The following is a 15,570-nucleotide window of genomic DNA, read 5'->3' as shown; positions in this document are numbered from 1 at the left end:
TCTCATTGATACTATGTTTGTTTCTGAAGTGTGTGTGTGTGTGTGTGTGTGTGTGTGTGTGTGTGTGTGTGTGTGTGTGTGTGTGTGTGTGTGTGTGTGTGTGTGTGTGTGTGTGTGTGTGTGTGTGTGTGTGTGTGTGTGTGTGTGAGAGAGATATAGAGAGATAGGGGGGTGAGAGAGATGAGGAAGGGGCAAAAGAGAAAAAGATCTGGGAGAGTGCGTGTGTGAGGGAGAGAGGGGGGTGTGTGATTAATCAGCCCTTGTGTGTGTGAATGTAACAAGTTCCTAACGTTTTCTTTCCCCTATTATTTCATGCACACTTTATTCATTGTTTTAAATTATTATTTTCTTTTAAGTTATTTTGTGCATCACTCTGTTTTGAATTTGATGCAAATTTGCAATGCATGAGGGTCATCAGTGTTAAATGGCTGCACAAAGCAAGCATCTGTTGACTCGCATGTTGATAAGAGTATTAAAACTTAGAACTTGAAAAAGATCTGTTTAAGGTAAAAAAAAAAAAAAAGTGATTAATTTGCGATTAATCGCGAGTTAACTATGGACAATCATGCGATTAATCGAGTTAAATATTTTAATCGTTTGACAGCACTAATATATATATAAACTAAATAAGACTCGTGCACATCTTGTTGGACCCCGACTGAAGGTGCAGGTCAGCGCAAGAGAGATGTATAAAGCTAAAAGAAAAGAACCTTCAAAAGAAGGGACTGCACGTTCCTCAGGACTGATTTAGCTTTTTATTTGTTGGTGCACAACGCGTTTCGCTTCCGCTTCCTCATATATATATTATATATATTTATTAACTCAATCAGCGCCAGTGTGATTTGCGTGGCGTGTGGTTAAAAGGCCAGCTTTCTAAAGTACAGGAATACGTGGCGGTGTTTGCAGGCCTATAACTATATTATAGCTATGGATACAATACTATGACCCATTTTATATCGAGTATCTATCATTCAAGTCAAGTCAAGTCAAGAGTTTTAATTGTCACGGCATACAAGTATACATTGAAATGCGGGTGGTCTTGCCCGCAACGATGTGCAATACAGTGGTACAACATATAATAGAATCCAATAAAAAAACAACATTGTGCAATAAACAGGTAACAGGTAACATGGTGTGACATCTCGGTATCTGTACATAGTTATTTACAGAGCATATAGGACATGCTAGGTAGCTTTGGTAGTGCAATACACTGTTCCTGTTATTCTAATTTAAAGTGGCCTTTCCTTTTGGCCATAAGTGTGCGTGTGTGCGGCATGAGTGTGTGCCCGCTCATGTTAAAGTGTTAAGGAATATGTTCAGTGTTCAATATGTGAAAAAGAAAAAAAATGTCATCCATACATTCCCGTTTTATACCGGGGTGAATATAAGTATGGTTTTAGAGCGGTCTAGGGTAATTTCTGGGAGGCTGGTAATAGCCTGCAACGTGTATTATACTAAATGCATTGGCGTTCGTCCCTACACATGCTACAATTAAAAAATCAAATGCAATTAGTCAAAGTATTAGGACAGAAATAAAAACATATAGAGAATAATGATAATGGGGAGGTTAATCCAATTTGGGATGCTGCAAAAGCTGTGCTAAGGGGGGAAATTATTGCCATCACAGCAACACTGAAGAGGACAAAAGAGCGCAAATATCAGGATCCAACCCAAAAATGTACATCTATAGAGCAACAACATAAAAATACTCCAACTAGTCAGCTGCTACAGCAAATTAGGGAAACAAGAAAATTGATTGACGAAGTCTACGTATATAAAGACGACATTGAGAAAAAAAATCTAAAATTTTACGTCAAACATATTATGAATCAGGCCCAAAGGCTACTAGATTATTGGCCAGAAGGTTGCGAAAGCAACAGACACAAAATACAATTAATAAGATTAAAGATCCCTTAACTGGAGTAGTGTCCAGTAATTTGGAAGATATAGAGAAGGCCTTTGAATCATACTACAAAAACCTATATACACAACCAGCACAAATAGATAGTGAAGCCACTATTGCATTCCTGAGGTCTCTTGACCTGCCCTCAATTGGCAAAATGCAGAACAAAATTATAACTGCAGAAATCACTATAGAGGAGTTAGACAGGACAATATCTAATCTTAAAGCTAACAAATCGCCAGGTAGTGACAGCCTTCCAGCAGAATGGTACAAAGCTTTTCGCCAGGAAATCATGCCATTGCTGGTGGCCTCATTTAACTACACTCTTAGAAAGGGCATCCCCCCTCCCTCCTGGAGGGATGTGACTATAACAGTACTTCCCAAGGAGGGTAAAGATAAGGAATTATGTAGTTCGTTTAGACCAATATCGATCCTTAATTTGGATTATAAGCTGTACGCCTCCATTATCACGAAAAGATTAGAACAGTTTTTGCCAGACCTAATAAACACGGACCAAACTGGATTTGTATCTGGTCGCCAAACCCAGGATAACTTAAGACGTATTTATGAATGACTACATATTATGAATCAGATTAAACAAACCAAAATTTATTCTGCCTTATTAAGTCTGGACGCGGAAAAAGCATTTGATTGTGTGAGCTGGGACTATTTATTCTTGGTACTAGAAAGGTTAGGATTCAAGGAAGATTCAATTAGGTGTTTTAAAACACTATACAAGACCCACAGCGAGAATAAAAGTAAATGGTCGATTAACAAATCCAATCGCCCTAGAACGCGGTATACGCCAAGGTTGTCCATGTAGCCCCGCCCTGTTCGCGATTTTCATTGAACCGCTAGCCCAAGCAATTAGGGAAGACCCCAATATAACAGGTATTAATATAAAAGAAACAGAGCATAAGATAGCATTATACGCGGATGATTACTTAAAAAACCCTAGTCTGAGCCTCCCTAGACTAATGGACCTTATTGAAACCTATGGTCAACATTCGGGATACAAACTAAATATAGGAAAAACACAGATACTTACATATAACTATACCCCCCCAAGACAAATAAAAGAAATTTACAATTTAAATTGGAACATGAAGTCCATAAAATATCTGGGAGTAAGGCTGACTAAGGACTTAAACAAATTATATGAAGCAAATTACCAGTCCCTAAACACACAAATTAAAAAAGATATAGAAAGATGGTAATTAGCCCCCCTGGATTTCACCTCCAGAATAGACTCAGTAAAAATGAATGTAGTCCCTAGACTACTATATCTTTTCCAGTCCTTGCCGGTGGAAATCCCTGCTAAACAGGTTAACGAGTGGGACAGGATGATTTCTAGATTCATATGGAGCGGGAAAAAACAGAGAATTAGGTTCCGGACACTCCAACTCCCTAAAGAGAAAGGAGGCATGTCCCTCCCAAATCTGAAGGAGTATTATTATTAGAGCTGGGCCGTTAACGGCGTTAACGTGCTGCGTTAACGCTATACTAGTATCGCGCGATAATATAATTAATTTTTTTTTTTTTTTTTTTTTTTTTTTTTTTTTTTTTTACCTTTATTTACCCATGGTAGGTTCGCTGAGCACAGATGCTCTTTTTCAGGAACGCCCTGCTTCACATTCACACAGTTCCATTCACACCTGGGAGCTGCCCAGTACAACCACAGTTGACACCATTGGCCACTGAGCAACTCCACTGGAGCAGTTGATTCAAGCCATGTCACATAGTTCAAGTTTGAAATGATTCTTTCTGTTTTGCTCCTGAGAGTGCTAGATACTGTACTGTACTGGTAATATTATTTATTTGTGTTAACTTCTGAATAAAACAACTTATTAAACACAAGTACATCTTATTGAACATTATTTTGATATTTCATTACCAATTATCATAGCAAAACAGCTTTTTCAAACAGTCTGTAATGCATTTTGGAAACGGGAGATGGGCTCATGGTGTAATGGGCCACCTGGCCTGAGAAACATAAGGAGGAAAGAAAAAGTAAGGACTTACTTCTGGTCATTATTTGGGTAGAACACAGATATTTTGAATGCCTTCGGCAGGTTTTTTTTTTTGAGCCATTTTAATCTAGATTAATCTAGATTAAATCCAGGATTGCAGATAGATTAATCTAGATTAAATTTTTTTATCTATGCCCACCTCTAATTATTATGCAGCGCAAATAAGACCTTTGGTCTGTTGGTGTGAAAGGGACTACGAAGCGAAGCGGAAGGACATTGAAGTGAAATCAATTGATATACCACTCCAGACAGTAATTGGTGATAGACAGCAGGCCAAGACCCTATATAGAAACGTAAACCCATTTATTGTACACACCCGACATGGTTAAAAATTGTGAAACAATTCAAGTTAGAAAAAAGGATTAGGATCTTGAGGTGGTTTGCCTTAGATTTAGGATTTAAACCAAGAATGTATGATCAAACATTTAAGTAATGGGCTCTCCGAGGTATTACCTCATTCAGCACAATGGTAGAGAATGGAGAACTTGTGAGCTTTCAAACCTTGAAACATACATACGGTTTGGATAAACACGACTTCTTCAGATACTTACAACTACGCCAGTACTTTCTAAAAGAGGTAAAGGTGTCTGAGCCCAATACCCCAATAGACAGTGTTATTCAGTTCCGTTCCGTTAGGGGCTCTGCTTGGCATCACACTGCACTGCACTCCCTCGCGTACGTGCACGCGCACTGAATAAATTCCACAAAAATGTACCTTTAGTACCAGTATTAGTCTGACCACACCCCTCATCAGCTTACCTTCATAAGCAGGTGTGTGGTCACCTGCTCTCCTCCTTCTCGCTTTCACCACAAGGAAGTGCCTCGGTAGTACCCCACTTGACGTGTTGTTAGTTGACGTGGAGAAAAATATTGTTTACAAGGAAGGAGATACGTTGACATCATATCTTTATTTTCTCTCTCACTATTTTCGAGAAAATACGGCGATATTGTCTTCGTACTGGAGTGTCTGGAAGATGATGATCATTCTAAAAACCCTCCACCGGTTTTCGTATTGGGAGCACGCCGCTGCATGCTTCTCAACTGCAGTTCCTTGCTGTGTTTGTTGGGGTGAAACCTGTCAGGCCACAGCTGAACTGTCGGACACGCCGCTGTTGTGAGAAGCGGTGGGTTTCAGGTTGGTTGAGTACTGTTGCTGGCGGGCTTCACTTGTCTGTTAGTGCTATGGGGGCTACTTGACAATGTTTATGGAAACCGGCCCCAGGCTAGGGTCCTTTGTTCAGCCACCTAGGCGACAGAAGGCCTTGGTCTGAAGACCATTGTAGTTTTAACTAGTGGGCCGCGACTATTAACACTGGTGATCCCTGTGTGTTCTGGACGAGTGGATTCTCTCTGTCCCGTGTTAAGCCCCTTCTTTCATATCCAAATGAGAGTGTTCCTTCACGAGGAGATATGTGCATGGATGTGCGATAGCGGCAGATCCATGTTCAAGTCAGCTACACAGGCCAGTTTGGTATGAATGAATGAATGAAAACTTTATTTAACAGATTGCAGAATGGGTACAATACAGTACGGCTCAATACATACAATTGTTAAGGGGATGCAGACCTGAGAAAGACGTTTGTCTTGTTTCCATCAGGGTCCCTCGTATCACCGTATTGTGCTGATTCCGTCGGGTGTTGGTAAAATCACCGTTGTAAAGCAGTGTTGACATCTTGTTTCTCTTTTCTCTTAAAAAGTGAGGAGAGGTTCAGAACGGCGGCCTGTCTGGGTGAGTGTTATGTCATTGTATACATGTTCAGGTGATAGCTGCTTAGCTTACCGTTAGCCAGTCAGCTGTTAGCTGCTGCGTTAGCCTGCTGGGATCGCTGCATGGCCTACTTAGGTGGGCCTACTGTTAGCCAGTCAGCTGTTAGCTGCGGCGCTAGCATGTCGTGATCACTAGGTAACGTTAGCTTGCTGCTGTAGGCCAAGGCCTGGCGCGGGGTAGCTTTAGCTCCTTGCGCGCCGCCGTGAGCGCTTCTGGTCGCGTGCGCCGTTAGCTCGGCGTCTCGCGAGCAGGGGCAGTAGCGCCCGAACGGTTGGAGCGGCCGTTAGCTTAATGCTACTCTGTTGAACGTGCTTTGATTTTAACATGTTTTACACTCTTGACTACGGCGTCATCCTTGACAGGGGATGTTCGTCGACCCTGCCCTGAGCCAGGACGGCAAGGTTGCGTCAACAAAGAGGACTGTAGTGCGGGTTGGAGCGGCGACGCTGCCCAGTTCGAACAACACAGGAGCGGCTGTGTTCCTACGGTGTCTGTGACTGCACTTCGCTGATCTACGTTCCGGGTAGGACAGGGTTTGACCAGACCTTATAACACGTCTTCTGGTTTTACTTTTCTAAATGTGTTGTGAATAACGATGTTTTCCCAAACGTGTGTTGCTGCAATGCATTTAGGATACGACGCGAGTTATGTGTGTACTGTTTTTGTCACTGGCAGTTAGCTTCCCCGTGCAAATCGGGTTGTTGTTACAGATGTGAAAATGATCTGGTTGTTGTGTGAGAAACATCATGGTGTTTATATGTACCGTGTACTCACAACTAAGGTAACTAACCTATGAAGCTATGCTTAGTGACAAGAGTAAAAGAATGTTCTTTTCTCAGCCTGTGATGACAATGAACAGTGTGTTCACATATTAACAGGTTTTCCTGTTTTGACTGGCCGTATTGAGGGTAAAATAAGAGGATTGTGTTTCCCCCCGGTTCCCTGGGGACTTTTTCATCCTCCTATCAGACATGTTGTGCACTAAAGTGTGTCTTTTGTGTGGTAGGGATGCGATGTAACCCTTAGCTTGATTGCTGAGGTTGTGCTAAAACTGCTGGAGAAACTTTATTTTCCTAAAAGAAAAGATGGTTTGGTCGCTGTCGTGTGTGCTTAGCAAGGCCTGTGGCCGATACTAATCGAGAATTATGTATTCTCTCATTGTGAAAAACGGCGTTCCTCTGTAGAGTGTTTTTGCCATTTTTTGTAGGTGATGATGGGTTGTGTGTGTCATGTGACCTACAACTGGGTTGGACTGGCCACAGAAGCACATGTGTATGTTGGACCGGGGCTCTTAGAGCCCTCTCTATTCTGTGTTTTTTCCTTAGTAAAAATCAGATAGCAGGTTAGCTCATGCGCTGTGTGGAGCTGTCAAACGCTTCATGGAGCTGACTATGACTGTGTCATATTCTCTTTTTGTCATTACATCGTATCATGGGTGTGGGGTCGTAAAGGGGTGAACTGGTAACCTTTCCTCTCCCCCTTGTTTCTGTTGGTCAGGGGTACACCCCCTGTCCTTCAAGGTTCCCGTCACGTGGCGGTTCGGCACGTTACGGGGGGGGGGGGGGGGGGGGGGAGGGAGTTTCCTGGTCCCACGGCCTGGTATATTGGGCGTGTGCACCGCAGGAATTCCCCCGCCATAGAGTACGTCACCGTGCGCGTCTCTGTTGGTAGGACTTCCGTGTGCTGTTCAGGTCCATGTGATGGATCTGTTTCAGGGGGGTGGTCAGGGCTCCTCCTCACCAAGCGCCTATTCGGGCCTTCTGTGAGTTCGGACTCCTTCTTCCATGTGAGGGAGCCTCCATCAGAGTACAGAGCCTTCCTCCTCAGATTGTCAAAGTGAGTGGACCCTCTGGAAGGTGTCCTATTCTATTGTATATGTATTCGATTCAATTCGATTGTTGAGTGTGTATGGGTTCAGTGCCTCTTCCCCGGAGAGCCCTAAAACCAATTTTTTACATGGCTCAAGGTGCAATATATTCTTTTCAATATGTACAGCTCGCGTGGGAAGTCTCTCTGGGGATCCCCGTCTCCTTCCTATGGGAGGGTGGTGGGATGTAAAAATGTGACATTTTTTTACCCCTGGCTGTGTAGACTGGGATACATACTGTTGATGCTTCCTTCTTTTCTATTCAAAAAGTGTTGGAGTTAGGAAGTGTCACACCCCTCTTGTCGTTCCCCTGGGCGCCTTGGGGATTCAATGACAGGTCTAAATAGCCTGTTCATTGATGGGGGTGTGTCCCGACGCACGTATAGTGCTAGCTCGCTGTAAACAGGCGACTGACTGGCACGCCTTGGTTGCTTGTGGTTGAAACAGCGTTTTTATAAAGCAACTGAGATGGGGGTTTTTCCTCTTCCGACGACCAAATCCCACGACCTGGGTTGGTTTTTCGACGGATTCTCGTTCATGTCTGGGGGATGATGACGGAATGGATCTGAACATATGTAGAGGGGTCTCACGCCCTTGGGGTGGGCCACCAGGCGCGGTTCGCCCGAACGTCTGGGTGGCGCCTTCTTTTCATGTTAAGATCGACACGCATATCTGCCCTTTCTCCTGGAGTAGGCATGTCGGCGTGGTCAGGGCACGGGACTGGTTCTGGTCACGCTGGTCCGGATCAGTTGAACCCGTTGTCCGCCGGGGATGCAGATCTGCTGTTCTGGTACCCTGAGGGACTTGGGCTTTTTTCAGGGGGAAAAATGCCAGGTCGGTCCGGGTGTCACGGGGTTAAGCGCTATGGGGACCCTGGTTGGGTACGTTTTTACTCAGCACTGTCGTAATGGCTTGTGGCCATGCCAACCTGTACACGCTCGGTCTCATCGGATCTCGGCCGCTACACAGGTTGGTCCTGGTTGGTACTTGGTTGGGAGACCGCCTGGGAAGGCCAGGTGCGGTGTGCTTAGGGGCTGGTTCTCCATTCTTTTTCGCTCCTCTCTCGCGCATGGCGAAGAGGGGCCTGTTGGGGTGGTCTTTGACCTCTGGTGACCCTGTGCTTCCCGTATCGCCAGGCCCGGTCCGAGGTAATGTTCGTCGACCTGTAGGCCTGGGTTAACCCTTTTTTGAAAACTGAGACACTTGTACTGCGGTATAGCCGGTGTATACCCGCAGGTGTGTTTTGGAGTTTTTTCTTGAGGGGTTATAGGAACGACCACCGCATTGGGTAACGCCAAGGTGGTTGATTCCCTGGTGTGTTGGAGCAGTGTCAACTCTCGGGTTCACCGGTTGAGGGTGCCCCTGCACGTTCATGACGTCTGCCAATCGTGTCAGCCTTCTCTGCCTCAACCCCTCTGGGTGGGTTTTTTTTAAAATGGAGGCTTGGTCATTCAACAACGCCAGCATACGCCCCTTCCGCCGGGGCGGCTGTGGCAGCTGTCCCCTCTGGCGCCTGTCTCGTCCGCAGTCTCCAGGCTAGGGTTAACAGCCTGTTGCCTGGTTTTTTCCCCGGTGCGCTGCCTGCTTCCGTTGGTTAACCTTTTTTGTGTGCTTACGGCCATGCTGACTGCCTGTTCTGCAGGGTCAGTGTGCCAGGCGGTGTACTATTGGGGGGACAGGGCCCGCTCGGATTACGGCCATACCAACCTGAACACGCCCGATCTCGTCCGATCTCGGAAGCTAAGCAGGTTCTGGCCTGGTTAGTACTTGGATGGGATACCGCCTGGGAATACCAGGTGCAGTAACTGAGGGGCCTTTGTCCGAATACGCTGGCGATGTGGGGGGCGGGGCACTACGTGCCCACCTGGTGGGGTCTTGATGCTGGCATCATGGACTTCTCCGGGCCCCCATTCCAGGGAGTCCAGTCCTTTTGGTGGGTCTGGGTCTTCCTTCGCGCTCCGCTGCTACGGCCTTGCCACGGGGTTGGGTTTGCCCTTGACCCCGTGATTCTGGGGGCAGTAACGAGGTTGTTCCTCCGTTCGTTCCCGGGTGGCATGCGGGTTGTGCGTGTGTGTAGTCGTGGGGTCAAGCCACGGTCTGCTCACCCTGTGCGTTGAGTTGCTTGAGTGCCTCTTCGCACGGTCGGGTCCGTCGCCTTCCCGTGAAGCCCCTAATAGGGGGGATGCCCTCCATTAGGGGGGGTCGGGGGGGCTCGGCCCTCCCTGTTCTGATGGTTGTGGGGGGCTGTCAGCGGGGTGTATTTGTCAGCCAGCGGCTCCGCTTGGCCTCCCATTGTGCAGTGTGATGCCAAGCAGAGCCCCTAACGGAACGGAACGTTAGGTTATGGCTATAACCAAGTTCTGTTAGTTAGGGGTGACGCTTGGCATCAGACGGCCGCTGCAGCCCTTGACCTCACCTTGTGGTGAAAGCTTGGGAAGGAGGAGAGCAGGTGACCACACACCTGCTTATGAAGGTAAGCTGATGAGGGGTGTGGTCAGACTAATACTGGTACTAAAGGAACATTTTTGTGGAATTTATATTTACGTACGCGAGGGAGTGCAGTGCAGTGTGATGCCAAGCGTCACCCCTAACTAACAGAACTTGGTTATAGCCATAACCTAACGATATTCATTCAGGCATACAAAGACAAGATGAGTAAAACTGTGTCAAAATTATATAATAGCTTTGTTCAGGCCAGAACTGACTCCACAAGTTACATTAAGACAAATTGGGAAAATGAATCAAACAAACATTGAAATAACTGAAGACGAATGGGAGAACATGCACTGTAAATAATGTGAAAAAATTAAGGCAACAATAGATAGATTTTAATCACATAAATTTGATTAAAATTGATTGAATAAGTGAACTAAATTTAAACCAAAAACTTAAGTGCATGTTAATAATAATAACAGTTAAAATGTGTTGGATTTAGTAATAACATGCCAAATCATGAGTTAATATAGCCCAACATTTTAAGTAAATTTAAATCAATTTCCCTTGTGAAATTGAGTTGTACTTGCAAAAATAAATTGGGCTATATTAACTCATGATTTGGCATGCTATTACTAAATCCAACACATTTGAACTGTTATTATTATTAACATGCACTTAAGTTTTTGATTTAAATTTTGTTCACTTATTCAATAAATTTTAATCAAACGTATGTGATTAAAATCTATTCAATTATATGACGTGTCCCTTTGTTGCCTTAATTTTTTTAAGTAAATCTATTCAATTATATGAAGTTTCCCTTAGTTAACTTAATTTTTTCAAGTAAACACTATATACACATTATTTACAACACATGGCAATTCTTATTTACCTGCTCTAATGAATAATGCAAATGTGTTTTAATTGGCATTATAGGACTTCAATAACACTGAATGTCACTGTTCCCATAATTTCTTCATTTCTATACCCAATATCATGTCTTCTTGCGGTGCTTGGTTTACTTGAATTGGGTCAACAGATTACCATGCATATTAAAAAGAATACCAGGTAAACATGTATTTATGCAAAATCAAAACATTTTATTGCAAGTTTATTGCAAGTTTAAACATAAAAAATAAGCACAACATAACCCCACACCCCCCACTTGACCTTGCCTCCCCTCACCCCCACCCCAACACTTGACCTTTCTTAAGCCAGTAGCTTATTCTTGAGGTTGGTCACTTTTGGAGACAGCCTTGTCCAATCCAGCTCCAGGAAGAGTTTCTGGAAGACTTCGAATGTGTACCTGACACCAAAGAGAGGAAGAAAACCAATGTCAGGTGCTTAAAATGAAATGGACAACAGTCTCACAACATTGTAAATGCCCCAACACTTGACCTTGCCTCACCCCACAAGGTAAAGTGTACACAAGGTGCACATTATAAACTAACTGTTCTGTGCCAATATTCAAAACCATGAAGCCTCTCCGCTCAAATGAGTATGGCTATTTGGACAAATCTGAGATGAAACAACGACTTACAGTAACCGGATCACTGAAACTCACATTTAACCAAAACTTGAAGGAAACAATGTTATTTTTGACAGTGACATTTCCCTTTCACTCTGCAAGGGTCACCTTTCTTACCAGTATCTTATTCTTGAGGTTGGTCACTTTTGGAGACAGCCTTGTCCAATCCAGCTCCAGGAAGAGTTTCTGGAAGACTTCGAATGTGTACCTGAGATCAAAGAGAGGAAGAAAACCAAAGAAAATGGCATAAATAATACAGGTTCACTCAAGGTAGGTTAGAAAATTGTAAAGGCCTTTAATTCTGTGTACCTTAGTTCCTTGGGATAGGCAAGATTCACTGCATATGCCAACCCAACTAGCATGGAGCAAGCCCATGGGAAATTACCCAGAGCAGTCAGAACTTTCACGCCCTCTATGATGATACCGATGTCGTCGGGACCCTCTGATGTTTCCTTCTTGATCGTGTAGATTTTTGTTGTTTGTACAGCAAGGTCCTGCAACACACCATCTCCATCAGCATCCTGAAAGGGCAATAAACTTTAGACTGTACAGCCACAGGAGAATGTCCTATAATTGAACATCTCCCAAATTCCTTCCTTCCAACCTTTGGACAAGAAAACTAATGGCCGTATTCACAAAACATCCTCAGGCTTAAAGTTGCCCCCAACCCTTTTCTCTCTTTTAACATGTGCTTCAACTTACATCATACTCCTTTAAGAGCTGATCTGTAGATTCCCCAAGGTACACCACCAAGCCGCGAATGGCGACATCTCTGGTGATGTTGATGCTCGGAGCCTGAAATGGCACAAATAATCATTATTCTTTAGTATATTGCAGTGTGGAGGATGTAAGCAACTGCATCAACTGTGGGCCTATGGACGCCTTTACCTACTTCCTTACTGTTCATTGACTAGTTCAGCTTTTAACACCATAACCCCCCATACTAGTCACCAAACTCGGGGACATTCACATATTTTCAGAGTACATAATTATGAAATTAGTTTGTGTTTTGTCGCCTCACGCACACACGTGTGTTGTGTGTAATTACCTTCCATGGTCCAGTAATTATTATTAGAACTCCAAGCACCAAAACATTGCAATTGGTATATGAATCCAAACTAGTGGAGTTCTCAATAAGCTGGTCAAATAAGAGTCCATCTCAAAATAAACAGAAATTAACCAAATACAATTTGAAAACTATTTTCCAACCAGGTGCCCCACATTAACCAGCCGCCAACTGTGTATTTAAAAGGTCTGCAACTATTGCATACTCTTTGTTGTAGAGAGAATGACAAGCGAACAATACTGTACCTGCTGTATATTTCATATAAGCAATGATATTCCAGCAGTTTGACCACAACATCCCTGAAAATATTAGCAAACAGAAAAGTCATTGAAGAATACCTCAAGTATGATAGCCTTCAACCTCATCCCCACGGCGCCACCCTTGGACTGGAAGAGGGCCAACAGCTTGGGAGTGTATTCATCCAGCTTGGACATGAACTGTGATTCAAGGTGCACCATTGTGATTATTTTAAACTCATCCTGGAGCTGAAAGACAAAAAGGAACATTGAAGCCTCAAATGGTACAAGTACATTTCTAAAAACTGTATAACCATGAAATAAATAAAAACACAAAATCCATCCTCCTCACCATCACTGGCCTCTGGTAGGCCTACATCAGAATGGTCAACAGTCTGATTATGGTGACTCGCAAACACGTCTTGCTTAAAATCACTCAAAGAATAGCCTATATGGCTTCTGTTTTTGTGTTTGAGAAATGTATTGTATATATTTGTGCAAAAGTCACAACCTTTAAATACACAAAAGACAGTTTCGTGCCTCTTCAGATGCCTTCCAATATGCTGAAAGTAGTCCTTCACTGTAGGACAATGGCGACTGCAAACTAAACACTTAAAATGAATAATTCCTGGCCTTGAACTTTCTCCTGCTGCATGGTATCTGGATAAATGTGTGCGAAGGGCACCCTGTGTTTTGAATGTGCAAGGACAACCGTCATGTAGACATGGCTGGGGTTGTGCACTACCGAATGTTGTGTGTTGTAGTCTGTAATGCTTCAGTAGATTCCTCCTTGTAGTAGACAATGATTTGCAGATCTTACAGTTCCACCTCATAGTCCAAGCCTAAGATAAGGAAAAAAGGAATTAATTTACATACCCAAGTAAATGGAAGATTGTGCCACTTCTACAAGAAATATTTGCATGTTCACAAAAAGAAAATAGGGAAATTACACCGTGTTGTGGCTGATAACGTTACAGCTTAGCTAGCACGATAGCTAGTTAGCAAGAACTGGTTGGCTAATATAGGCTAGCTAGCTAGCATGCGAGCCGACAGCATGGTGCCTGGCTGTTGCCACGTTTTAATCTTAACAGGTGGGTTACCGTGTCGGGCCCGTGCACTGAACACACACACAAGTCGCGGCACTTTGCGAGCGTCTAGGCTCTGGTTGCATTTTTCGCCCAACATATAAACTGTTCGAAATATACATTTTTTGCCGTTCTAATGCAACCTCACTCTACCAATTCCGTGCCTCGGTTCTCGAGTTACATGACGATGTCAGGCGAGCGTCTTTTTAGCAAGAACTGGTTGGCTAGTATAGGCTAGCTATAGCAAGCATGCAAGCCATGTAGACGCATTCGCGAACCAAGATAAGATAGTGAAGGGGGAGTCGGAAATTGCATGCACTCTCCTACAACAGTCGGAAAAACATTTTCTCCTGAAATGTAAAACTTAATAGGCTACTTTTAGCAGCATGTTACATGAATAAAAACATAGTGGTACTGCATTAACTTGAGAACAGGCAACAGATTAAATGTACTCGTAAGTATTACTCACCTGGGTCCGTGTGCATGTACCACACTCGCTGTCTTTGGATATAATGGCAATAGCATGATCCTTGCATGTGATTGGCCGCATCATCCACGTGGTGTCAAAATAAAGTCCCATTAGTTGGGCGAAAGTGCCAGGTGATTAAAACCAAAGACCTCCTAATGAGTAAAATCTATCAATTTTCTGCATCTCTGACATTGCTGATAAAATATAATTAAATTCTACTCAATGTATCACAGCTAATTTTATTCAACAAAAATTGTGTAAAATGCAATTAATAAATTGTTCAAATTCGTTGAATTCAGCCCAATTTTATTGCATACGGCACATAGTCTTTTTTATTATCTATAAGTTACTAATAATTATTTAATAAATATTAATTAACCCCAATCCCATTTGTTTGTGTGCAGAACTCAATGTAGCTCGACTAATTCAAAAACATGGAGAGAATTCTGCTGGAAAAACTTGACTAGATTCTTCATAACTCCCAAAATCAAATCCCGACAAGTAGGCATAGAGCAACCATGTTGGAGACAGTGTGGCCAGAGGGAGGCAAACCACTCTCATATCTTTTGGAATTGTCCAGGTATTCAACGTTATTGGCAAGATGTTCACTCCACCATGCAGGTTATATTGAATTTTAAGATACCGGAGACCTTCTCCTATTTGTACCTGGGTAACTTACCTGAGGAATTGGTAGGAGGAGACAGATATTTGATAAAAATATTTTTAGCAGCAAGTAAGAAAGCGATCACGCGTCTCTGGTATCAACAAGAACCTCCAACAAAAGAAAAATGGTTGGCCATTATAGGTGAAATATACACAATGGAAAGACTTACTTTTATTCTCAGATTACAGGAAGAGAAAGGTTTGAAGTACTGGGAAAAATGGGACTTTTATATGTTAATTACGACAACCAGTGGATGATGTATAGTTGTAAAGAATATTCACCATACCTATAGGGAAAGTACGAGAATTGAGGACTCAGCATGTGAAAAGTATATTTTTGTAAAGTGACACTAATAATGCAGCCTGGGATTGTGTTTTTGTTATGTCTTGTTGTTTGTGATTGTTTGCTTATTGTTAAAAACAATAAAAAGAAAGTTATGGGAAAAAAAAATGCATATGATAGGTATTATGTTCCATCATGAATGCATGAAAGGGTGGGGGGAGTTTTTTGATGCTTTGATC

The sequence above is a fragment of the Notolepis coatsorum genome (genome assembly GCF_963971535.1).
Source record: "Notolepis coatsorum genome assembly, chromosome: 14".
NCBI lineage: Eukaryota > Metazoa > Chordata > Actinopteri > Aulopiformes > Paralepididae > Notolepis > Notolepis coatsorum.
The sequence above is the reverse complement of the archived record's forward strand: the minus strand, read 5'-3'. Positions refer to the sequence as shown.